Source organism: Camelus ferus, chromosome 34 (assembly GCF_009834535.1).
Source record: "Camelus ferus isolate YT-003-E chromosome 34, BCGSAC_Cfer_1.0, whole genome shotgun sequence".
In the NCBI taxonomy this organism is placed as follows: Eukaryota; Metazoa; Chordata; class Mammalia; order Artiodactyla; family Camelidae; genus Camelus; species Camelus ferus.
The window spans coordinates 12,074,798-12,101,670 of record NC_045729.1 but is presented as its reverse complement, the minus strand read 5'-3'; the positions used below and the strand labels follow the sequence as shown (position 1 = coordinate 12,101,670).

The window sequence follows — 26,873 nt, the reverse complement described above, 5'->3', positions numbered from 1 at the left end:
AGCATCTTCCATATAAAGGAATTTCTATGAATCTCAGTGTACCCTTATCGGTCTTCTTAAAGAGGAAGTCTTAATAAATACTAGTAACAAGGTCACAGTACTGTCTGAACTGCTTGTGTTCTATGGTGGAAAAACTTGCCTGGCAAAAACTTCAAAAGATATTTTAGGTAATTGTATACAGAGTAAATCTTGGAATATTTTCTCATATTTTATATGGAGTGCTGATAAAATCTTCCTCAAAACAAATTTTTTTTTTAAAGACGAGGATTGGCTTACAGACAACAGGAAAACAAAGAGAAAACCCCCGGTTGAAAACTTGAGGCAACGAAACCTTTTGGAACTTCCTAAAAGGTTCTGTTGAGGATCAGCTCAAGTTTTAAAGAAAGATTTACTGCTTATTTGTTCAACTCTAGTGAAAATAACTAAGCATGTTTGCCCTCAGGAGTCTAGACTTTTGTACCTGGCCCAGAGGAAGACCCACATCCGCTAAGATTAACCCAGTTCTTGCGGGATACACGTGTGGCAGGATGGAGAAAGTGCAGGGAGAAGCACAAAGATCGTTCCCATCTTCTGTTTACGCGGGAGGGCAGACATCATTGTTTTTCATTATCAAATTTTCTGTTGCCCAAGTTACAAATGAGAATGTCTGGAAATACGCTTTAGGCGTTCTGTATCTGAAATGCTGTTGGCAACTGCAGTTGTGCTGAGTTGGATACTGAGAGCTTAATTACTGTAAAATCTTGTAGTATACGAGGGAACCATCAGCGGCTGAGCTACTAGACTGCTTTTTCTTTTGTGTCTGGTCTTTAGGGATGAAGTCGAGCCCTCTCCTTTTACTCTGCTCCTTTTTTTCACTCCCTCAAACGGGAGAGCTCAACCTATTTGTAAAACATTGTTACTGAAGTCATCTCAGGGGGGTAAATTAATAAGTAACCACAGTTTAATGGTACAAGGAATAGAATGGCTGGTTGCCAGGAAGACAAAGGGGACTTGCAGAAAGTTATGAGGTTTTGAGGAAAATCCGTGCTCTAAACTGATAGCTGCCTTATTTCTGTCAAATTCTAGAATTTCAACGAATGCATCCCCAGAACAGAATAGAGAGTACAGTAGTGTTAACTCTCAAAATGGTGAGGCTTATTGTAGAAATGGGATAAGTACCCTCAAAGTTAGTGGGTTCCCTGTCACTGAATTATTTACAAGAAGAATGATTTCTTCCCTTTTTAGAAACTCACAAACTAGATAGACAAGCCCTTGTGATTCTGCCCTTGTGATTCCTACTTAACTTGAAATTGGATGATTTAATGTGGTGTTGGATTCTTAGAATTTTGGAGAGAAAAAGGCTGAAATCATGTTTAAAAAACAGGTTCATTTTATACCGTACAACAGGGCTGAAGCTTGAGAACAATAAGCCCCATCACAAAAAGACAAATACTCTATATAGGATTCCACTTATATGAAGTATGTAGAGCGGCCAAACTCATAGAAACAGAGTGAAATGGTGGTTGCCAGGGGCCGGGGAGAGAGAAATAAGGGGTTGTTCAATTGATACAGAATTTCAGTCTTGCGCAATAAAAAAGTTCTATAGATCTGTTGCACAACAATGTGAATACACTTAACATCAGGGAACTGAACACTTAAAAATGGTTAAGATGGTAAATTTAATTTTTTTTACCACAATTAAAATTTTTTTAAAGTATTAAAATTTTATTTTAAACTATTTGACAAAGAAAAGAACTTTGTTTTAAAATCCTAATGAAAATAACAGAGTAGGAGCACAGAATGTAAACAGTATAGGCTATGTCTATCAGATAAGCTTTCAGGTCAGAGAGAGAGAATTGCTGCATTCTGAGCACAACCAAAGAGCAACGATTCTGCTGCTCACTGTTAGGAGACCTTGAAAAAGACACATCATGTACTCATCAATAACTATTTACTAAACAAAGAAAGAGGGCCAATATTGTGCTAGGTGATGGGAATTCAGTGATGAATAAGACCGATTTCCGTTTCACACCTCAGTCTATTGCAAATTCCCCCTTGCTGAGGTTGTCAATGACCTTCTAGAGACTGAATGCATTAGAAGCATGTTTTGCAGAACCTTGTTGATTATTTCCTTTTTCTTAAAACTTTTTCTCTCTATTGGCTTCCTTGACTTCACCTTCATGCAGTTCTTTTTCTACTAGAGCTGTTTCCTCCACCTACTCCATAAATATTGGTGTTCTCCAGAGCTGTATCCTAGACTCCCCCTTTCTTCTTAGCACATACACCCTAACAACAATTAGTTAATGACCCCAAATCTTATCTCCAGGTGAAACTTCTTTTTCTGGGTTCCAGAATAGTACATCTTCTATATTATTAGATAGCTCTATCTACCTGAATGTCCCAAACTCAATATATTTAATATTTATCCTCTTTTCTGCTGTCCTGTCTTCCTACATGTTGTATATGAGAAAATGACATCATTGTTAATGTAATTGCCCAGGTCAGAACCTGAGAGTTGTTCTGTATTTCTTCTTCTACGCTGTCCTCACCTAGAATGACCCAACATGGTCTGTTAATTTCATCTCTTTAACAGTTTTAAAATATTACCTGTCCATCCTCTCCTTCATCCTTCTGTCACTGCTTGAGTTCTCGTTTGAATGATCGCATTTGAATGATTTCAGTGGACACATTCATTTCTACCCACCTAGCCTTGATTTTCCTTAATCCATCTGACACATTGTTAGCAGAATGACCTTAACACACAAATCCAATCATGTTGTTTTCTCTGTGCAAAATTCTTTAATAGTTCCCCCATTACGTATAGGATAAAATCTTTACACTTTTTCAATGTCTTTTGGGTTCTCCCTTGGCCCTCTTCTTAAGCATCATCTTTTACTTTTATTACCTTTGCATCCTGTTGGCAAACAAAATTGAACTCTTTGGTTTGAGACCACATCAGACTTGGTTTCACTTCTATGCCATTGCATATTATTTCCTTTAACTAGAATACTCTCCTGAAAACCTGTCTGGTGAGCTCTTTTATAAAAGAGATGCACTTTTCTTAGCCAAATGGAGTCTTCTTTGTAAGTGGCTCATGACCACTGTTTTATTATTTTATTGATTTTAAAAGTGTACAATTATATACCTCTCTTCTTTCTGCTCAGTTTTCCCATACACCTAAAACTACTCAAAAAAATAAAGTCTATTAATTATCTATTTAAGAAGTACCCTCCAATTTCTGAAAACGGGGAAGTCCTTAGTTTGCTTACCATTTATGCCTACTTTATTAAGCACCTTCCCTGACGATACTGAACACAAGAGGATTAAGAAAGTGAAGTAAAGACGGTATTAGGGAGACATAGGCAGACACATTTTTCTTGGCATTGATAGTGCCAAGCATTACAGGGGAAGAACTGGAGAGTCTCAGGACGCTCATGAAAATTTTGTCTTTCTATGGAGTGGGATAGATTCTCAAATAAGCCAGCACCACTGCACCGTTGGAAACAAAAGAATAACCTGCCATTTAAAGGAAGGAAAAATATTCTTCTAAGGAGAAAATCTTAATGATCATAATATTACTTTGGAAAAAGTAGTATTAATGCCACGGTTGGTAATGACAACAGCAGCAGGGAACATTCATTGAAAAACCTACTGTGTGCCAGGAACTAAGCATTTTTGCCCAGAGGGTAGGTGTGGTCACTATTATACCCATTTCCCAGATGAAGACTCACCAAGGTTAAGGCTCTTGCTGAAGGTCACACAGCTATTAAATGAAAGTATAATGTGAAAGCCTCTCTGGCACTGTAGCGCCTACTGCCTCTAAGAGGATGGAGGAACAGAGTTTGGGAGTGGGAGAAGCTTTGGAAGCCTCACTTCTTAGAACCTGATATACCAAATATTTCTCATTTCTTTACTCTGAAAGCTGTCCCTCATTTCAAGAGCTCTGCACCATTCCGGCGAAGATGTGTGAGGGAGACTTTTGTCATATTTATTTAAAACCCAGACGATGTGAGAGCCACAGCTTCATCCTCTCTACATTAAGCCACAGCAGGGGGAAAGCTCCATGAAAAATGAGTATCTGATCTCTGCCTTGGGCAACATATTCTTTTTGAATTTAAAAGACAGAGAAAAGTAGCACATCTCTGTTAGGAATGTAGGGAGGAGAAAATTCATAAAACTCAGATCTCTTTGTCAGAGAGTCACACAAAACAGCACAGGGAACATGTGATCGCCTTGAACAGAATGGAAGTGCCTCTGCTGGTTTAGGCTGAACATGAAAAGATGTTGGAGCACGGTTTGTGGAAAGGGAATTAGATTTCTTGATGTTTCCAACAAGATCGAACACAGCCACACTTAGGACTGCTTACAAAATCCACTTGGCACTGGTGGGGTGCAGAGAAAGCCTTGAAGGAGAAGGTTAAATGGATGGTTCAGAGCCTCTCCCCTGTCTGTAGCTGGTCACACCAGGGCAGTGGGATTTCAGAGAGAAATTTCCCTGTGAAAACAAAGGTACAGATGTCCTGACTTCACATTTTATCATGCTTATTCTTTTTCAATCACGTTCACATGTTATCCTCATGACAAATTCGTGATGGTGGTCAGGCGGGTCCCATTAACCTTACTTATCCAAGAAAAAAAAAAGAAAAGAAATGTAGAACCAGTGAGGTGGTTCGTCCTGGCTGAGTTCAGGGAGTTAATAAGGGGCGGGAACTGTACTAGAACCAGGAATGCTTAGACCGGTTCTGTACTCACAGCTCATGAGGTCAGAGCAAACAGAGGAGAAGAATGGACCTCAGATCTCCTACTTCAAAGGAGTAGGTAAGGGTATGTGAAGAGCAGAAACACGCAGTGGAAGAAGAGATCATCCCAAGTCCACCAAGATTAACTCCTGGATTTGTGGAGTGAGTTATTTTGGGTTCTTATTTTGGATTCTTCAGGAACAGATCCTAATGCAAGGACTGTAATGCAAGAAGGTTGATTGGGACATGGTGATTCCAGGAAAACCCAGTGGGAGAGCGGGAAATTGAGAAAGGTGAGGGAAGTCCATCAATAAAGGGTGCACAGTCAAGCCAGCCACCCCTGTTTGTGGAAGCTTAGTTCTCCCAGGATGTAGAAAATGCACCTCATAGTTTGCTCATCCAAAGGGCAAGGGTTAAGAAATGTTTCAGAGATGGATGTAAAGGGGGACGCTGATTCACCTGCACTCCCAGCCCTCAGAGAAAGTCCTCAGAAAGATGAAATCTGGCTGGTTTTCACTCCATTGATAAAATCAAAAGGAGACTGGGTACTGACAGTGTCTACATCATAGCATCTCCAAGAAAGGCCAGGAGTGGAGGAGAGAGATTGGAGGGTAGACACAGGAAATTCTCATTCTTGGCTATAGAAGCACATTATCATGATTGAGTTTTCTCAGCATCAGAGGTAGTATCAGAAGACCTCTTTTAAATAATTTTAATTCACCTTTGTTGAAATGTTTGGTGTTTACAAACCAAAAACAGACTCACAGACATAGAAAACTTCTTCCTTTGCCTTACCCTATTCCTCATTATTATCTCCTCAGGCAACCACTGTTATAGCCTAGTGTCCTAAATAAAGCTCCTTAGGCTTAATACCTACCTAAATATTTTTACTTTACGGTAGAACACAAACCCAACCTCTTTTGACTGCAGGTGTTAAAACTCGTGGGTCTTGGCAAAATTAACAAATTCTTGATGCTTGCAGAATAAGTCAAATGTTTGGGACTTTACCCTTTGGGTAGGATGGTGGCTTAGGAAACTCAAATCCTGTAAAGATGGCCACATGCCAGTCCTTTGAAGTAGAGGTCTTCAAAGTTTCTATAGAACCTCTGTTGGCCAGCTTCATGACTCCGACGGCTGCTTGCAAAATAAACAAGTAAGTGGCTGATATGCTGCACAAGTTACAAGTACTGTAACTTGCTTGTTGTGCTGGTTTCAAAAGTAAATGTGTGAAAATGTGTGAGTTTGAAACTTGTCCCACTGAAAGAACTGTGAATTCTTTTTGAATCCTGTATCATTGTAAGAGAGAATATTTCAAATTTATCTTGGCAGGAGTACCAATGTGTACCTATGATTTATAAAATTATTCTTCTTAACTGCTTTGCAATGATGTCATTACCGGGGTTCCTAGCTATTAATTTGCAATCAATTTTCATATCTTCTGTCACCCCTTTCAAGATTACATGGTAATTACAGAAATACAAAATCATTCAAGCATGCTGAGTAACTCTTATTTATAAATTTATAATATCAGTGAGTAGATAAAAATATCTGGCCAATGTGAGTTTATGGTTTAGATAACAGGATAACACATAAAATGTGGGCAACATACAGGGCAGCATATAAATATTCAATGCCACAAATTTCAAAGAAAAGACATACAATTAGATCAGGCTTCATGGAAAAGGAATGGATTGAGGGAAATGCCTTGAAGAAGGTTTTATGTGTTTGGTGAAATTATTGTCATATGGGAATGACATGAACTAAGGTGGTGCCATAGTAATAAGTTGGGTATGATCACTAAAAACAAGTAGATACATCAGCTGGAGGAAAATTTTGTGTTTAATTTCAGATCCCTTTTAAGAAAAACACTTATCCAAAAACCCCAAAAACATTAATTTGAAAAGATACATGTACCCTAATATTCATAGCAGCATCATTTATAGTTGTTAAGATATGGAAACAACCTAAGTGTCCATCAACAGATGAATGGATTAAGAAGATATGTTACATATAGATGAAGGAATACTACTCAGTCATGAAAAAGAATGAAACATTGCCATTTGCAGCAACATGGGTGGACTTGGAGGGTATTATGCTAAGTGAAATAAGTCAGAGAGAGAAAGACAAATATTGTATGATATCACTCATATGTGGAATCTAAAAAATACAGCAAACCAGTGAGTGTAACAAAAAAGAAGAAGACTCACAGATATAGGAAACAAACTAGTGGTTACTGGTGGGGAGAAGGAAGTGGGAGGGGCAAGATAGGGGTAGGGGATTAAGAGGTACAAACAATTATGTATCAAATAAGCTACAAGGATCTATTTTACAACACAGGGAATATAGGCAATATTTTATAATAACTATAAATGGAGTATAAACTTTAAAAATTGTGAATCACTATATAAAAAAAGAAAGAAAAACATTTATAAATTTACTTGCCCTTTTGATGAAATCTCATTCACTAACACAAAAATCATGCTGAAGTTGCTTCTTTAGTGCAATTTGAGAGCATATCTCTTGTGACACCTTGTGTCATGAAATGTTTATCATACTAATTAGTACTGATCTCTGAGATCATCCTTTCCTAGTAATGGCAGAAGGCTGAGAACTACATTGTCACTAGTCACCACTTGTTTACTATCAACCTACGTTTTTGCATTTGTCACATTCATGGTGCTGGCGAGCTCATTCTTGATCCCACACAAGGCTGCTTCCTTCCCTTTGCTGATAAACAAAGTTTCCCTTGTAGTAAGCCATCTTGCTTTTTGTTTGTTTGCTTGTTTTAGCTCTTCCTAAGTCTAATAACTGGGTGGAGGTGGATGGATAGATAGAAGAAGAATTTAAATAATCCTTAGATTTTGGTGGATGGCACTCTCAAAGTAATAGTAATAGAGAGTTGATTGGTTCAGCCCAAAGCATCAGTATGACTGCGATTCAGAGTATGAATCCTGGAGCCAAACTGCCTTTGTTTGAATCCTAACTCCACCATTTCTAGCCCTGTTGATTTGGTCAAAATATTATTTAGTTTCTCAGTCCACTTGTACTTTTATCTGTAAAATGGAGATGACAATAAATAGCAACCTTTTAGGAGTGTTCTGAGACTTAAATAATACGTTCCTTTAAAGCAGTGCTAGGCACAAGTTAAGAACACAAATTGCTATACAATTATGATTAAGCATTACCTATTAGTTTTATAATATTTTTTCTACCTCTGAAAATTTACTATTACACAGGCTAAGCATAAACTCCCTATTATATTCACCCCTTTATGGAATTATGGTTGTTTTACATTGCTCTGGATAAACTGTGCCCTTATCTTCGGCTATCATCTAAAATGTTTATTCTGTTGGATACAAAGACTTGCTTTGCTACCAGACTTTCCATATTCTACCTTGCTTCCCCATTTGCCAAAGAGGGAGAAAGAAAAACAAAAAGGGATTTTCTCCCCTCCCTCCAACCCTCCTTCGTGGCCCCCCACCCACTAACCCCACCACACACAGAGTTACATTGGCACTGATTTATCTTCAGATGAATATAATAAGAAAACATGAATAAGGACTTTTAGTCTCCCACATTTGAACTTTTGGACACAACTTTAAACAAACTTGGCATATGTTAGCCATATGTTTAAATGTCAGCCAAGTAGTTAGATGTCTAATATTTAAACATAAGCTGCAAAGTTTAGAATTGCAGTAGAAAATTCCCTTTTTGTTCAGAGCTGGACTCACACAGTGGAGTTTTATGTCATATGATTTGAAGGGCACCAGACAGCCTTTTTCCTCTGTCCAAAGAATATCCCCTTTTGCCCTCCTGTTCTCAGTGTCTCTTCCTTTATCAATTATTTTTGGGGAAAATGACAAGGAGTTGCATGCTAAAGCAAGTTGGATTACTTTCTTTCAAAGGAGGATTAGGAAGCAGGAAAACAGCCAATATATTGGAATACTTCAGTTGAGTAAGGGGAAAGATGGGGGGGGGGAGATATAAGTCCCTGAATTAGTCTTTGCTCATATGATTCTCTTGCTGAAAGACTTTCTGTTTTCATTTATTTCTAAAATTCTTTTCAGACAGATTGATTCAGTATAGGCTCCCCTATATTATCGGGCAAGTAATGGTTGTCTTTTAAAAATACGAAACCATCAAGGCTACTAAGAACCAAATAGTATGCTAATATAAACAAGGACAGGGACATTTCCCCTTGACAATGATCTAACAGTTAATGTCTGTGATATTGAATGAAAAATATATTCACTTAATGGAAAACAGGGTAGAGTACCCAGTGTTTAAGCATAAATTTAACCTTTGTTTCTTCAAAAGTGATGTTGTTCCTTTCTTTCTTTTGTGGGTGTCAAATAAGTGCAGGTATAGAAGGAAATTCACAAAGTGTCTGCAAACTCCTCGAGGCCCCAACTCACACTCAGCTATGAGAGCCTGACCGGACGAAATCTCACTATTCAAGGTGTTTTATTTCCGCTTACTCTCTCTTGCACCAGGAACGAAGAATGGCAACAGACTAAAGTTCTTCTGGTTTCAATTTAGCTTTGGGAAAGCATTTGTATTTTGGTAAAAGTGCTAATTTATAATATATCCGTTAGTCTTATCCCTATATGAACCAGTCTTTTGGGGCCTTCAGATTTTTGTTTTGTTTTGTTTTGACTTTAAGCTAAGGCTGTCTTGACTAGGAAGATAGGACAATGTACTGTTTGAATCATTATGTTCACATGCAGGTAGAAGAGATTTTTAGTCATCTGGTTACAAGCGTTGTTTTTTTTTTTTTATTGAGTTATAGTCAGTTTACAATGTTGTGTCAATTTCTGGTGTACAGCACAATGCTTCAGACATACATGAATATACATATATGGCTACAAGTGATCTTTTAGCTACATGGAGAAATTCTGACTCCATTAGGGCTGGTTAAGCCACGGTGTGGTAAGTTGGCTTTGCTTTAAGACTATGAATGGTTTGTGGAACGAAGGAAGTGTAGACTAGAAACACTGTAAGTTAAAAACTTAATTCAGCTGTGGATGTGGTAAAGAAAAAACACAGATAGAAACCGTGAGTCTTGAAGTTTGACTGACTTTGGTTTTAATCTTGGCTCGTAGTTAGGTAACTTTGAGCAAGTTAAAGTTTTGAATGCCTATTTCTTTTTTTTTAATGGAGATATGAAAATACTCCTCAAGGACTAGTGTAAGGAGGTAATGAAACAAAGCATGGGAAATAAAAGTTGGTTGTAGACCATTAATAAATAGTAGATGCTAATACTACAATTTTAGATTTCCAGATTTTCTCTAATCCACCTACTCTCACCATCATGATTATTCTGTACATTCCCTACTTGCTTTTATCCATGCATTTGATGAATTAAATCTCATTATTCTGAAAATGTGTAAAAGAAGATTCAAACTAGTTCTTTCAACTTTCTTTTTTGTAAGTTTGCTATATTACTAACATATGAATATTTAATAGTCAAATGGAATTCTCCAAAACACCTTGCTTTGTAAAACATTCACGGGGCAGGTCTTGTCTCATTAACTTTGGGTATCGTCTCATAATTTATCTTATTGTAACTTAATAAGTTGGTGAATATTTTGAATGTTGGAATCTTTATTCAACAGCTTTTAGTTTCCTAAATTCACAGGAACATCCCATGTTTGTCATTACCACCCTTTTGGAAACGAGATTTAAGCATCAGTTAGATATATATAAATATAAATAATGTACCTTTTTGTAGGGTTTATCACTTGCATTTACTTTAGAAATACTGTAAGAAGAAAGCCAGGGAAAGGCCAGGGGAAGGAACAGTACCTTGATAATTATACTCTCCATTTTGATCTAGACTCTGTCCTATCAAAATTTTCCAGTGTGTTTGTCAGAAGGGAATTAAGAAGGGTAAGAGTCTTCATTAAGATAAAATCAACTAAATTCATGCAAGTGATAAAACTACTTTGCAGATTCAATTGAGACCCCTAGGAGCTAAGTTTGGGGGAATTTATTAAAACATCCCTAGGGTGGTGTGGAGCTTGCATGTTAGGTTCATAAATTGATGTTCTAACTAAGGTTCAGTGCTAAGAGAAAGCAGCTCTCATAATGGAAGTCTTCTGTGGGCTATAGATTTAAAATACATATTTTCTTTTCTTTTTTCTCTCTTTTTTTTAATTGAAGTACAGTCAGTTATAATGTGTCAATTTCTGGTATACAGCATGATGTCCCAGTCATGCATGTACACACATATATTCATTTTCATATTCTTTTTCATTAAAGATTATTACAAGATATTGAACATAGTTCCTTCCCTGTGCTATTCAGCAGAAACTTTTTTTTAAATCTATTTTTATATATAGTGGCTAACATTTGTAAATCTCAAACTCCCAAATTTATCCCTTCCCACTCCCTTTGCCCGGTAACCATAAGATTGTTTACTATGTCTGCAAATCTGTTTCTGTTTTGTAGATGAGTTCATAGTGTCCTTTTTTTTTTTTTTTCCCTCTGTTTTAGATTCCACATATGAGTGATATCATACGGTATTTTTCTTTCTCTTTCTGGCTTACTTCACTTATAATGACAGTACGGAGATTCCTCAAAAAACTAAAAATAGACTTACCATATGATCCAGGAATCCTACTTCTTGGTATATATCCAGAGGGAACTCTAATTCGAAAAGATACATGCACCCCAAGGTTCACAGCAGCACTATATACAATAGCCAAGACATGGAATCAACTATATGTCCATCAACAGATGACTGGATAAAGAAATTGTGGTATATTTATACAATAGAATATTACTCAGCAATAAAAAAAAATGCCATTTGTAGCAACATAAATGGGCCTAGAGATCGACACTCGAATTAAACTACCTATTTTATAACTTTAAACATTAAAAAAAATTAATGTTGTTCCTGTTTAAAGAATCTTTTATTTTAACTGATTGTACAAATGGAATACGTTTAAAATGAGTAAGAATAAGACTGATCTATTCCAATTCTGGTTTTACCTCCATTTTCTTGTGTGGAATATTTCCTTCTGATTCATTCTGGGTCAACTCTTCCACGTCAGGGATTTAAATTCCTGATCTACAGGCTTTTGATATTAAAGGCTTTTAGTCCTGCTATTTCCCTTGGTAACCAGCTCCAATTGCACAAATAAGAGTCCTTTCTGTGATCATAAACTAAAACGGCTGTTTGTAGTTTGCTTTTTAAAATATTCTCTCTCATCTAGGATCTCTCATGTTCTTTCATGTTAAAAAAAAAAAAGCAGAAATTAGTCACTGCTATACAGGATTTGAAGCCCTGAGTATATATGTATTTTTCCTGTGAGGTGGTTTCTGTTACTTTACTCAGTAGCAAATCATAATGTTTGTGTACGGTCTCATCACTTATAAATCACTTTCGTGGTCCCATTTGAACTTTATGATAAGCCTATGAAATAGTAGAGTTGCTTAGTGAACTCCTGGCCTGAGGTAAGTTCTTAAACATTGACCGAAAAAAATGTAAACATCAACGTCTTATTTTTAAAAAAGAGATACTCTGAGCACTAAGAAGTTAAAATGATTTTCTAAAGTCACTAGGTAGAGTTTGAACTCATTTTCAGCTTTTCTAGATCACAGGGCGAAATGGCTTCAATGGTATTTGTGCCTTTAGTTTTTGTGGTTGTTGCTTAAGGTAAAATTGATAATGAAATATTCAAATATTAAGTGTCCAATTTGAGTTTTGAGAAATGTAACACATCAGTCAAGATATTGAATAATTCTATTTCCCCAGCATTTCCTGGGGGGACCTTTCCTATAACTCCCACTCCAGGCAATTGCAGCAAAGAAAAACAAACCTGACTCTATATTGGATCTATTCTTTTAGCTCTAACCTTTGAGCCCTGCTGCCTGAGCTCAGTCGAGTGGGGTCTGCAGTTTTGTAAAAGATTATTGCCCAGAGCCTGAAATGTGCAGGATAGTCTATTTGCAAGTCTCTGACATTTAAAGGCATGACACTTTTCCATTCATATAGAGATGAAAAGTTGCAGAAGAGAAAAGAGCGACTGTAGGCATTCTTTATATATTCTGAATCCATATCTTTTGTTGGATGTATGTGTCTGTGAATATGTTCTCTGAGTTGGTGGCTTGTTTATTCATTTTCTAACGCTGTCTTGAGCAGAACTCAAATTTTTTTCTACTGTTATTGTTTTCTGCATTTTGTCTAAAAAATATCTGCTTTACTCCTGTTATTATGCTGACTTTTAAATGTTAAGCCAACTTTGTATTCCTATGATAAACATCACTTAGCCATTAAATTTTATTCTTCTTAGAGACTGCCAGATTCAATATGCTAAATTTGTTAAGGACGCTTATGTGTGTGTTCACGATGCATGTTGGTCTGCAGTTTTTCTCTTCTTGTAGTTTTTTTGTCTGGTTTTGGTGTCAGACTTACACTGGCTTCAAGACAGTCTGAGACTATTCCATCCCCCTCCCTTCTACTGAAGGGCATTATGTAAATTGTTATTATTTCTTTCTTAATTAGTTAATGTAATTCTCTAGGGAAACCATCTGGGTGTGGTGTTTTCTTTGTGGAACTTTTTTCTTTTAAATTGTTACAATTACCATAATAAGAATAAATCTATTCAGACTTTCTAGTTCAGATTTTCTCAGTTTTGGTACATTTTGTCTTTCAAGGAATTTAACTATTTTTTCCAAGTTGTTCAATTTATTGGCATCAAGTTATCCATAAGATATCCTCATTACCCTTTTAACATCATTTTCACATCGGTGGCATCTGCAGTTATTTTTTCCCTTCTGAAGCATAAGCTTTTTCTGTTTTGTAATGCTGTGTGCTTGACTTAGCTTTGACTGCCAAGGCATCCACTTCAGAGAAGGCTCTCTTGAATAAACACAGTATCAATCACACAACTAGATAAAGAGGCAGAAGCCACCCTCTTCCTACTCAAATCAGGCTCTTTGTTTCAGAGATTTTGATTGATTTACATAAATTAGCATTTAGGCTGCTTGTTTTTCTCTTCTTGTGCTTTAAATTCATTCCTATTCTTATGTTTTAAATTCACCAAGAAAGCGTGAACCGCGAAACTCTAGGCTCCCAGTCTTGACTCCATAAAAGCAGAAAGAACCACAGGCCCATACTCTCTTTTTCTGCCTACCCGCAACCTCACTCCGTGGCCCCAGGCGTGCCGTGCAATCTCCAGGACCTGTGAGTCCCAAACCTCATTCTTTTTCCAAGTTTCCTGATGGTTATCGCTGAGGGCATTTTGCAATTGTCCGGTCCAGCCACAACACTGGTTATCAATATTGAGCTTAAACTTCTAGGAGAATCTCCTTGCTTAAAAAAGTGAGAAAGTAGTTCTCAAAGTGTAGGTCTGAGGTGAGCACCATTTGGGGAATCGTCAGACAGAAAACAAGCCCCCAGTGATTGTAACGTGCAGTGAGGTTCGCCTACCACCCCGTCAGCTGCTCTGCTGTACATCTCCACGTGGCCTTCTTCTTTCTAATCACTGGACTGATTATTTATCTTCCTCCTAAGTTCTGTGACAACAGGGAATGTGTCCCCTATTTACCTGGTTCCGTAATTCACGTTTGATAAAAATGTTAATGCGTGTGCTGCATTTGGGTCACTTGCTTTGCCTCCATTTCTTAGAACTATTCTTTCTCCTTACATTCCAGACGCCCACATGACTTCTCACAGGGGTTTCTGGGCATGAAAAAAAATTGTGTTTTTTCATGACTCTAACTGGTTTCATTTCATGGGATTATCACACTTTATCCTGCAGGGAGAAAAACATTGAGAAAGAAGAAATCTGATAAATTTCTTTATTGAGTGAACCTGTTTACAGAAGCATTGTCTTTGTAGTTTTAAATTTGATTACTCCTTTTAGGTTGAAGTAGACAGGAGAAAAATTTCTTTTTAATAGAATTCTGCCTTTAGGATCCTTATCAGTTGAGTTGTGTAGTTAGACCAGGCCCTGGTGGAGAAAAGAATGTAAAAAACGAATGTAGTTTTCCTGGCTTAGAAGTAGGATCATAACATCCTAGTCTCAGGACTAAGAAAGTAAAAAAAAAAAAAAAAATCCAAAAAAGCAAACAAAAAAACCCAACTTGCTTAATTGAAAGCATATTCAAATAAGGATTGTGTGGTGAGGATTCTAGAACTATTTCTGGCACTGAGATAAATTCCTAGGGGGGATTTATAGAACCTTTTAAACCTCAGTTTCTTTATCTGTTAAAAAAAAACACATGATATTCTGGATTCTTTCTATGTGAAAACTGTTTACGCTTAATGTTCCTGCAGTTTCATTGTCTCTTTTGCATCACACATTTCTTCTTCTTGCCTGGAATATTCCTGTGTGCCTGCAGAGTTTTCAATGCTTTGAAATTTTTTTCTGTTTTCTTTGACCTCATATCTCTATCACCGATGCAAGAAGTAGCTCACCTTTCAGTTTAAAAATCTTTGTTCTACTAAGCATTCCACTAGAACGTGCTTCAAGGGGAAGGCATGGGACTCTTTGAGTATATAGCATAAATTGTAGCAGGAATCCTTATCATGAATCCTAATAAATCCTAAATTTGTTCTAAGTTGTAGTGTTTACTGTCCTTTTAGTAATCTTAGAGCTTCAGAATTTCATGCATTGCTATGACATTTATCGGTTCTTACCTTTATTACTGGTATGGAGATATATATATATATATATATGTACACATACACACACACAAATGCATATACACATATATGTTTATATAATTAATTTAAGGATATATACTCATGTGTGTATATACATATAACACACATATATATGTATAATATAGTATATGTTTAGATGCCGTTAGAATGTGGGAGATCTGCTGCTTTTTATACGTGTACTGAGTGTACAAATCTACCTTTCATCTGTATCTTTTCCAAATCTAATCAAAGCCTTTGTTTTATAGGTAGACTCCTTGCCACACAAATTTGCTTCTAATGCCAGTAGATTCAGAAACATAGCTTGGGATCCTTGCTTGAAAATTTTATGCTTTGTGGTCTCATATATGCCTATTATTGCTTTGAAAAAATAATCAGAGTGTACATTGGTGAATCAAATGTTCACCATTGCTACAGACATCCTAAGTACCATTTTCTCAACAGCAAATATTGAAAATGTTAGCAGCAAATGCTTGCTCATGTCTCAATATTTTTTCTTATACAAAATCCAGGCTGTATGAATAAAATGAGCACTTCTATTTTCTCAGGCAAATCTGTTTTTAGTATAGTCACAAAGAAATCAGTTACCATGCCTGCAAGATTTGTTGGCTATTTATTCACTTATTAAATTACAGTTTAACAATAGTCGCTCCTCCTTCCTGGCTTAGGGACATGATTTGACCTTTAGTTTTGAATTGCTAAGTAAAATTATACATTCATATATTCAATTTCCTATTTGAAAACACTGGTTTTTATGTTTCCTTGGTTATCAAAGTTAATTTTTTTACACTGATTATGCTCAATTTTGTTACATGAGCTCTCAGGGGTGGAGTCACAGGTTTTATTAGTGTCACAAGAACTCATAAATGTTAACTGACTGCCCGCAATGGAAACTGAAGTTCCTTTTCTTTGAAAATTATGGCATGTTGATGAGTGTCTGGTACTGACATTGCTACCACCCACGTATGGGATTTTGGGTATTTCTTGAATTCAATCAAATCAGTTAGTAATAACCAGATGTATTCTACTTATTGCTAAAAGAAATCCTCCCAAATTCAATTTGAGGTAGAATTGTAGTAGCTATTCATTTTTGCTCTGATGGTCAAAATGTTTTATATTAAAAACAATGCCTTTAGAAATAAGAGACATATATAATATTTTCATATTTTTTCCAATTACTTAATATTTCTAGTCTCCTGTATGCAGTCCTGTGAGTTACTTAAAAAAGGTATTGAAATCTTTTGTGTCCCTGGAAGAAGATGTAAGATTAACTGACTAAAATAAGACGTACTGTAAGTATAGTATAACTCTCATAAACACTGAAAAAATGACATCGACTAGAATAGAGTTGATTTAGGTGATATTGATCTGAAAAGCATTGGGGAACACTTGTGCTATTGCCCTCATGTAATTTAAGATTTTTATTTTCTGTGTATGTTTATCTCCTTTTCTGTAAAACGCCTTCACATGTCATTAGACCCTTCTGAAAAATTGAAAAGGAAATGATGAGTGAATAAATGCAGTTCTAAAAATTACTTCTCACCCCCAATATCTGTAATGTAATGCTAGTCTGATGTGGTATACCCAGCACACTAGCTCAAAGACTAGGTGATGAAATCATCCAGCACTCTGACTCAACCACTGTGACATTTGGAATGTCACATAGCCTCTCTGGTTTCAATTTCCTTACTCATAAACTAAGGATGTTGGGGTGGATGATCTATGATTCTTTCTGGTATTAAATCTTATATTTTAAGTTTCACTAATCAGTTGTCTATTACCCTTCCAGGCACAGCTGTGGTCATTCGGGCATACACAGGTCGTCATGACAATTGGCTTCAGAAATTTCAAGAGCATTTGAATAAATATGCTAATGATGCTAGACTTTCAATCTACCCTATCCCTTTCCTAATTTTGTTAAACAACAACAATAACGAACTTTTCTAGCCAGAATGGCAATATTTACTAATCCTGAAAGCAGGATTGTCATTTTTCTGTTAGATGCTGTTAATTATCCATATAAAATGTAACTAAGAGCTCAGTTTTGCCTGGAGCTGGTGATTATGGTAGTGGAATTTATAGAGATAGGAAACACAAAGTATCTTAAACCTAAACCCCAGCGTTCAGTAAAAGGGCTTTAAAGTGGAAAATGCTTCTCCCTCCTGACCTTATCCAGTACCCCTCTCTTATTTATCTATTCTGGAATCTACTTTTTTACTTGACTTGTGAGTAAAGTGAGATTGAAATAGGAATGTAAAGGGACTTATGTTTAAGCCATTATGAATAAACGTGGCCGGTAGGTGGTACTGTTCCTTGTTATTTCCAAAAAAGCAGTGTTAACCTTCTCCATCTTGTTTAGGAATAAAGCAACTTCCCATCAAATACAAGCCTACATATGTGACCCTAAAATAAGGTGCTTTGAGACCCGGGCAGAGCTGTGGGAGTTGTGCAGTCTTCTTTTATTAGTCAAGCCCAAGTGGAGCTGAATCTGGGTCACTCAGGAAAACTGCCGAAGAAATGGACGTTTCCTTGGCTCCCAGGGGGCGCGATCCTAAGGGCTGCAGAGGAATTACAGCGTTAACTTCCTCCTTCCGTGACTTACCATCTTCAACATTTGTATCGCAATTTACTATCTTGAGTGAGACCCTTGCAGCCCTCTTTATGAAGAAGGTAGTTACAACGTATAGCCAGATGAAAGAATTATTTAGCATGATCGAAGGCAAATTTCTATCACAGGTTTTTAAAAGAAGGTAGGTTGGAGAAAAATTCCAGAGCGCCTGAAAATTTTATTAATTTTAAAGGTATTTTTGTTACGGTCATATTATACTAGACTATGGTTTTGTTAGCCAGTATAGACATATAGATCTGTATCATTTCATGAATATTTAAATTTAACAGGGGCAAAATTCTATGCCAAGCCAGCTTTGCCTGTAAGCACCTACTTTTTGTTCCCAAGCCACACAGTATGATGGATGGCCTGCCATTCTCACTCTGCATGTTCTTTACATGATCCTTCTTCAAACAGTTGCCTTCTTTTCACCTGCTGGACACTCACACTGAGCTGGCCCTTGCTCAGCCTTCAGGATGTAGTCCCAGTGTTTATTCTCAGCCCAGGAGGTCTGGGTTCTCTCACACCCATTCTGCTGGATCAGGTTTTCTGTCTCTAATTACCTCTCCCAGAGCACAGCATTCCATCAATATCAATAAAATGTTATAATTTGTCTTTCTTGTCCCGCAGACTCTCAACTCTGTGGGCAAAAATCTGTCTCTCTTATCCTTGTACCACGTATAGCACGGCGACCAACGCAACACATAGTAAGAGCTCCGTAAACAAAATGAATAAAAATACCAGAAATAACACTGTTTTTTTCCCAGGAGGAATATCAGAATGATGAGATTATGGCAAATGTCAAACGTTCATACCACTTTTATACTAAAAGGGGAGGGGGTGTGTTTGGCTATTTCAAACTTCTTGGTGCGTGAATCTGTTGTTCTTGCAGCTGTCCACGTAGGTCTGGTCACAATGTTCCTATAAACCTCCAGCAAGACAAATTTTATTCTCTGTTTTGCAGCTTTTTTAATAACAGTGGAAAAGTGTCATATCTTTAAAGGTCAGAACCTTGAGCATGGGTTATCCTGTATGTTTTAGGCTATAGGCAACATTCTTTTACTTATTAACTTGTAGAGGAGAGAACATTTCCTTGTCCTTTGCAGCTTCTAGGGGTTGCCTGAATTTCTTGGCTCATGGGTCCCTTCCTCCAGCCTCAAAGCCAACAATAGTGGGATGAGCCGTCATCTCTCTGACCCTGCTTCTGTCATTGTCACATCTCTTTTTCTGACCCTAGCCAAGGAAGATTTCTCTGCTTTTAAAGACCCACGTGATTAGATTGGACCTACCTGGATAATTGAGGATAGTTTCCCCATCTCAAGTTCCTCTACTTAATCCTACCTACCAAGTCCTCATGCCAAATAGGTGCCATATTCACTGGTTCACAATAACGAGAGCTGTTATTCTGCCTACCCCAGTATCCTTGGACACAATTTTCTCAGCCGATTCTTTAACAGTAAAGTGGACATACTACTGTCACTGCCCTCACCTTGAGAAGTTTGTGAAAATTTAATACATAACTTCTTATTGGAGAGTAACAATGCTATAATGAATAGGACTTCTTATCTTTATTTTATAGCCATATGAGAAGCAAAGACTGATTATGAAAACCATAAACAAAAATCCTATCAATTCGCCTTACATTTTGGTAAAATTTTTACCTCCCCTCCACCCCACCCCTTCACTTGACTTCTGGCACATTGATTCCTGTTTACTTTGGTGCCTTAGTGATAGCACCCTCTTATCTTCCAAGTTCGATTCCTGTTACTACTTTGGAAGTGTACCCCAATCGCCACCACATCTTTTAATAAATTAAAATACCCCATTTCCAAATGTTCCCCACACCAAAAACATTTTTTTTTGGAACTTGGACATGGTTCTTATATATTAGATATGAAACTTGATACTGATTAATGCCATATTCTAAGACACCTGGAAGCCACAGTTTATTGAGCTAGTCCTAAAATGAACTAATGATACAATTGGAGAGTACACATGAGTATTTTTCTTGATATGCTTCTCTTCTCCAATAGGCATGCAGCGGCCAGTCCTGTTCAGCGCATGAGAAACAAGAGATAAACAATGCATGTTATACTTTAATCTGTCAGAGTCACATAATATGAAACAGTACTTCAGAATTTGGATTTCATGGTCAAAAATATCAGGGTTTAACCCTTGGTCTGCTATTACTTACTAGCTGAATAGCCTTGGGAAAGTTCCACTTATATAAACCTTCATGTCCTCACCTGTTAAATGGTGGAAAGATCTGACTTCTAGGTTTGATCTGAGGATTGAATAATGCATGAAATACATTTATCACAATGTCTAGCACACAGGATGAATTCAATATTTAATACTGCTATTTTGTTTTGTCTTCAGCTTTCCAAACGGCTGGTAAGAAGCAAATGAGAAGGGAGAATAATTTCGAATGATAATAATAAGTGAAAGTTTTTCTTTCCCACGTGAAGACCCAAAGACATTTATAAGAAGCAGACATGGTGAGTAAATTAAAAATACGAATAGTTTCCCGGTGTCTCCCGTTTTCATCCTCACCAAAGTTTTTCTCTATCAGTTTTTTCCTCTTTATTGCCCACCAAGAGAAAAGCCTGTCACTTTTAGGTTTGTCCTTTGAGCTTTTATAGTGCAGAATCTGGAGAAACGGACGGGAGGAGAAAGAATGGGGAAGCTATTTGGAGTAAAGAGAAGAAAGGATTTTAAAACCTATTGTGGATTATGTATTCACTTCAAGATGCTAAGAAATATAATTAAGATGTTATTATTCTGAAATTAGGTTTTAGTTAAAAACGTATTTATTTGCTATACAGCAAGTTGTGAAAAGCTAGGGTCAAGAAAAAACAGATATTGAGAGAGAGACAAAGGAAAAGAAAGAAACGCAGAGGAAGAGGGGACATGAAGAGGGGAAGGGAAGGAAACTTCAACTAGTGTATTTCCCAATTCTGACCCAGGTCAGTGCAACCCTGCAACGTGGGTTGGTTGGATCTGTATTCAGCAACTCAGAGTTCACAATTAAGGTCATATTTTCGGCAAGGCAAGATCCATTTACTAACCTCAGATTTAAAAAAAATCTTAACAACTGGTTTATTTTGGGTCCCATGGAAACAAATGCCTGGCTTTACTAACCAGACATTTTTAAGCTGGTGGTTTTGGCTCCACCATCACGGCTACAATAGGGGATCAGAAACAAGCCTTGATGGTGACTGAGCGGAGGCAGACGCGTCAAGTAAAAAGTGGTATTTTTGTCTTGGACAGAGATCACAGATAATATGCTCTGGAGTTTTAAGTTTGGGCTTTGTCATTGGGCTATAATTTCAGTTCTGGTCTGTTGTCCCTTCACTCTTTTTTGAGAACAACAGAGATTTTCACCCAGAGACTGGTCTTGTATTCAGGTAGCTGGTATCTGATGTCTCCTGTTTGTGGATCAGATGCTGATTTAATTTTTTTTAAAGCCCCTTGCTGTGTCCTCAGAAGCTCATTAATACAGAAAATTAATAGATGGTGGAAGCTGCACTGCAGTAACTAAAATCAGAACTACAATTCTTATGCTTCCAACTTAACACAACATATTGCAAACGAGTACCAAGTTTTTAGAAGACCCTGTCCTCAGGGCTGTGGAAACCAGAATCAAACGAGTCATGGCTCCTACAATTAAATGAATGACGATCTGGTTCACGAGACTGACAAAAACATAAATCATCACAACACAAGTTAAAAAGGGATCATTGTAAGCCAAGTAATCTGTGAATACAAAGACAGAAAAGGAGAAAGGTCCGTGAAAGTCTCACTGAATAAATGATATTTAAGCTGAATTTTTATGATCAGATGGTATGTATTTTTAATACTCTCGATAGCTTATTTTTCTTATCCTAAAAGTTATGCAGGTTCTTTGACAAATACCAAAACCAGTCCTCTCTAACCTAGCAAAATACAATTGCATTAAGAGTTTATTTCAGGTTTTTTTCCTTTTTATGCATAGTTTTTATGTAGCTGAGATTTATCTGAATTATTTTTATCCATTTATCTTTTTTAAAAATGTCACATATATTCATATTTCTTAGACCTTTGTCGATAATATTCAATGTCTATATAAAAGATACTTGTCTATGCTATAATTTTAAACAAATTCCTTATTATTGGACAAGTAGGTAACTTCCTTTTTTTGTTTTGGGTTTTTTTGGGTTTTGGTTTTTTTGTTTGTTTGTTTTTGTTTTTGTTGTTGCTAGGAGACAGTGCAATTACCTTAATACTTGGGTATTAAGTCTTCGGTGCATTTTTTTTTTTCTTTAAATAGTTTTCTGGAAGTAGACTCTCAAGTGTAAACCCTTGAAGGTATAACAGGGCAGATACAGAGATAATGCTCTAGGTACAGGAGGCAGCACAATCACAGGCAGCCTATTTCCCTGGTTGTGAAAATGACTGTGGAAATACAAATTTCATCTAAGAAGAGGACAGTGAAATGTAGAGGCGATTTCCCACATTGGTCCCGTGTTAACATGTGAATATAGAATCCCTTATATATGAAAGCAAGAATAAAGCAGAAGTCTGTGAGCATATTTTTAAATTATAAAGAACTTTGTGAACTCCTGAATACAGTAACAGAGAGAAGATGTCTCCAAATGGGAGAAAGAGGAAATGTACCGCTAGCCTGGGTGGGCAGAGGGTTGTAAGTTATAAGTGAGAAGTGATTTTAAGATGAGGGAATCTGCTAGTTTCCTGGCTTGCTAATAGAGGGGATCCAGGTAGCTAAACACACAGCATTCAGAGCCTCTGGTTCACAAATCATGAAAAGAAGACCTCATGATGTATTACTGGACACACAAAATTCACACGGGGAATCCAAAGATCTTATTCTATTAGGGATGAAATCGTGGGGTGAGAAGAGGGCACGTGGACTGGAACAAGCCAAGGCATGAGCCCTCGAGGCCGCTTCTTTTGGTCAGAGCAGAAAGGTAACAAGAAGAAGCTTGGGAGGGACTTCTGGAGTGCTTTGCTAGGGAGCTGAGCTTGGCTGCTGGGAGATCTGAAACCGCTGCAGATCTAACCAGGATATCTTTATCAGGTCAGGAAACATCCATGTGCTCCTGGTACTGAAGGCAAGTTCTTGTGCCCACCGCACCATGAAGCCGAAAAAACTGAAACATTGGAGTTTGGAGCAGAGAAAGGTTTATCGCAGGGCCGAGCAAGGAGGACTGGGTGGCTCATGCCCAAGAGAACCCCAAATTCCCCGAAGGGTTTCAGCAAAGCATGTTTAAAGGCCAGGTAAGGGAGGAGGGGTTGTGGGTATGTGAGCAGCTCAGGCACAATTCTCTGATTGGTTGATGTTTAGGTAACAGGGCGGTCAACACCATCAACCCCTAGGCGCCAGAAGGTCTGGGACCGCATGCTGTCCATCATCAAGTAGTTCATTTCTTTCCTTTGGTGGTTTTTAGCATTTGAGAAACTCAGGAAATACACATGGCATACTATTATCTGGGTACTTCAGAGAGGAGCTACGGCAGAGAATATAGGGGAAGGGGTCTGACCCTGGAAGGCCCTCAGGATCCTGCTCGGTTACATTCCAACCCAACCACAAAGAATGGAGAGCTGAGAATCCTTGCCTACCAGCTGGTGATAGCCCCAGTAGAGGGGAACACCAGGCTAGGCTATGTTCTTTAGCCAGAAATGGTCCCTTTTTACCTCCCGGTGACAGCAGCAAAGAGAAACACATCTACCAGCACACTGGCCATTTCATATGGCATTCCATTTTGTTTGCTTCAATGGTTTAGAAACAAACAAACGACCCAGTGCTCGATTCCCATTCTCCTAGAAGTAGACCACTCCCTCTCACAGGGAAACCAGTGCGTGGTGTCTGGGCACGGCTGATCTTTGCTCCAGCCAGGGCAAATATGGTCGTGAGCAATTAGAGTACCCAACCCACTGATCACAAGGAGTGGTTTAAGGATGGATGTAATACACATGTCAGGACAATCAAGGTCTGTGGAATTTTTTTCCCAGCAGAAAATGCTACCAAAAACTGTCTTTCTCCCCTGGGGCTGACCAGTAACTGTTTTTCCTGCCTTGTGACTAGAGACTGAAGACAAATAGAATCTGTTTATGCTTTAATTCCTTGGATCCATCAATGCCTGAAGCCCTCATCCCTGACCTTTCCAATCATGCTTAAGCCAAACTGCATACTTTCTGTCAGCCAAGACTGAAAATACACTACTTAATACAAGTCATGTGTTTCTTAGGTGCCATGGGGATGAGTTTGATAAAGAGGAGGTATATTTGTTTGGAAGACTCTGTGAAGGGAGAAAGTAAACTATATTATATGCCCTCTTGAGCCATTATGCCCAAGTTCCTGAAAATCCCAGTGACAGAAGATCCTGCCCTGGAAAATTCAAGGACTTTGTGTAACAAAAACAAGACTAGATGGTCAAACACACAAGTATCTATTAAGTTAAGAAAAATCAAGTAGATTTAACATTAAGTAAACAGAATTTTATTGATTTTTAAAGTAAGATTTTGTACAGTGAATGTCAATGAATTCCTAGATACTATTCTCTGCTTGCTAGACATTTTTAGGTTTTTCTCTCTCCTGCACTTCCAATAAAGTGGTTGTAAATTTGTCTTGCTTTATTGCATACTCCTTCCAAAGGGTCAGTACTTCCTAGATTTTATGACTTTCAGTTGTTGGTACCTAGAGACAAGGCCCCTTCTATTATGCAGAATAATCTGGATGCTTGAGATGCAAAAAGCTTCAGATAACATTTGCATTTACTTCTTTATGACTCTCCCAATACCTGGTTAAACAATTTTCAATTTTCTTGTAGCAACCTTAGGCTATAGCACAAAGCACCATCCTCCCCAGGTACGATTCAGCCTGGCACCTCCTCACAAGATCTGGGTGCTTCTTTTTTCTCTCTGCAGGGTAAGGTCCCAGTGTCACTGAGGATGCTTAACACATTAGCTGTCCACAGGCTGCTGGGAGAAGCTGATCCCTCGAGATACTTCCTGGAGGCATGAGAAATTAGTCTATCACCTTCCCCCCATGCCTTAGATACATCTCCACCCAATTTAAGTAAGGACTGCGCATTAAAGGGACCTAATAAATTGATGTCAAGGCTATTTCAAGACAATATCTGTTCAGGATGCAAAACAAACAAACAAAAATGAATAGTTCATATTCAGGTGCCTGATGGTGACCTTGTTCTTTATACCATTTTAATTAAACAAGTGCTACTATAAAGTTGGAAGTGAGAGGCTTCATTAGAAACTCAGTTTCATCCTGTCTCCAGGAGCTATGCCAACCACCCAGGTGCTTTTGTCAAAGCTCTTCTAACCCTAAGAACATTGGAGAACTGTGCCTTCTGCACAGAAATGTGAAGATGCAATGGCACATCCTTTTGTCAGATAGCAGAAAATGGTAACAATTGAGAGATAATTCCTCACCCCACAAGATTCATAGATTCTTCAGAAACTAGATACTTGATACTTGTAGTGTAGATTTTTTGTTCTGTCTCATTGGCCCTACTGAAAAGGCTGTCACTGTACCTTGTGTACATCGATGGATGCAATCATCACTTAGGGAGTTGGTTAAAATGCAGATTTCTAGGTTCTGCTCCTATATATTCTGGTTTAGTATGTCTGGAGTGAGTCCAGCATTTAAATTTTAAACACGCTTCCCAGATGACTCTGCTAAAATTGTTCCATGGGCCGTATTTTGAGAAACATTACCGTAAGGAACCGAGTGCTCAGCTGTGTCAGGATTGCTCAGGGATTATTAGACTCCCCCCAAGCCATGCAGAGATGGAATAGGATGCTTGGCTATTAGTGTGCTCCCAATAAATTTTGACCAAGATGGTTCTGGGGGAAATAGCTATTTACTTATGGGTTCAGATTTTTTCCCCCATGATTCACCCTTGATTCTTTGGCAAGGACATGACTTGCAACATGGAAATAAACATCTGGTGGGTTGGCAGTCCAGAGTGGAGCTTCATTTGATGTTCATGCAGAATTCAGAAACAGCATTTTGTGGACAGGTGCCCAGTAATTAGAGCTGGTGAGACGAGTTGTAATCTGCTTTAATGGCTTATGATGTTTTATGGACACGATCAGATCATTTATCAGCAGCGTCACTTGTCTGACATAATTTCTGTTCCCCACGTGGAGCTGCGATTTTAATGGATTTCTAGCTAAGGTGGTAGCTGGAGACAGGATGTTGATTCACCATTAATTAATTTCAACTGGGAACATAATTACAGCAGCATATCTCATTTGTTTTTCTGTCATTGTCCCTAAGACACCTGGATACATAGTGCTCTGCCTGCTTTGTTTTCACATACCCTTTGATTATATTCCTTTTCTTCCATAAAAGCTTTCATTTGGTACCCTGATTGACTTGGGTGCATCATTGACTATTAACTAGAGATCAGAGTAATAAAACTAAGGCAGCAAAATTAACGACCCACTTTTTGCAGAAGGCCAATGTGGATGTGAAATGCCCCAATTTTCCATTGAAAAATAGTTTGATAAAGATTGCATAGATAACTAAATCTCGATTTGCCTATTAAATGTCTTAATTTTTTTCATATTTCTGTTTTTTCCCCCAAGGCCAGTAGAATAACTTGCAAAGTGAATTTAAAAATTCAAGTTTTAAGTGATATCATTTGGCTTAGGGACAAAAGCTGAGCAGATGAATGGAAGCTGGATGCCCCTTCTCCTGAGAAAAATGGAGAAGGACCAGCATATTACTGCTTTGGCTAAGGCTGCCGAGTTTATTATCTGTTTGTAAAGCTGACTTAAGTACCTCATACAATGAAAATGTAGCAACAGACAAGAGTTGCTCTTTAATCTACAAAATATGCCCTGTTTTTAG

The 26,873-nt window shown here is 37.7% G+C and overlaps 1 long non-coding RNA gene across 1 annotated transcript in view; it reads left to right on the top strand.

The window, feature by feature from the left end:
* LOC116661308 overlaps nt 1–23,269 on the top strand; it is a 29,657-nt gene extending 6,388 nt beyond the window's left edge. Inside the window, exons 2-3 of the long non-coding RNA XR_004317180.1 lie at nt 20,378–20,496; nt 23,076–23,269. This is a non-coding gene — a long non-coding RNA (uncharacterized LOC116661308). The remainder of the gene's footprint in view (nt 1–20,377; nt 20,497–23,075) is intronic.
* The last annotated feature ends 3,604 nt before the right edge of the window (nt 23,270–26,873 follow it).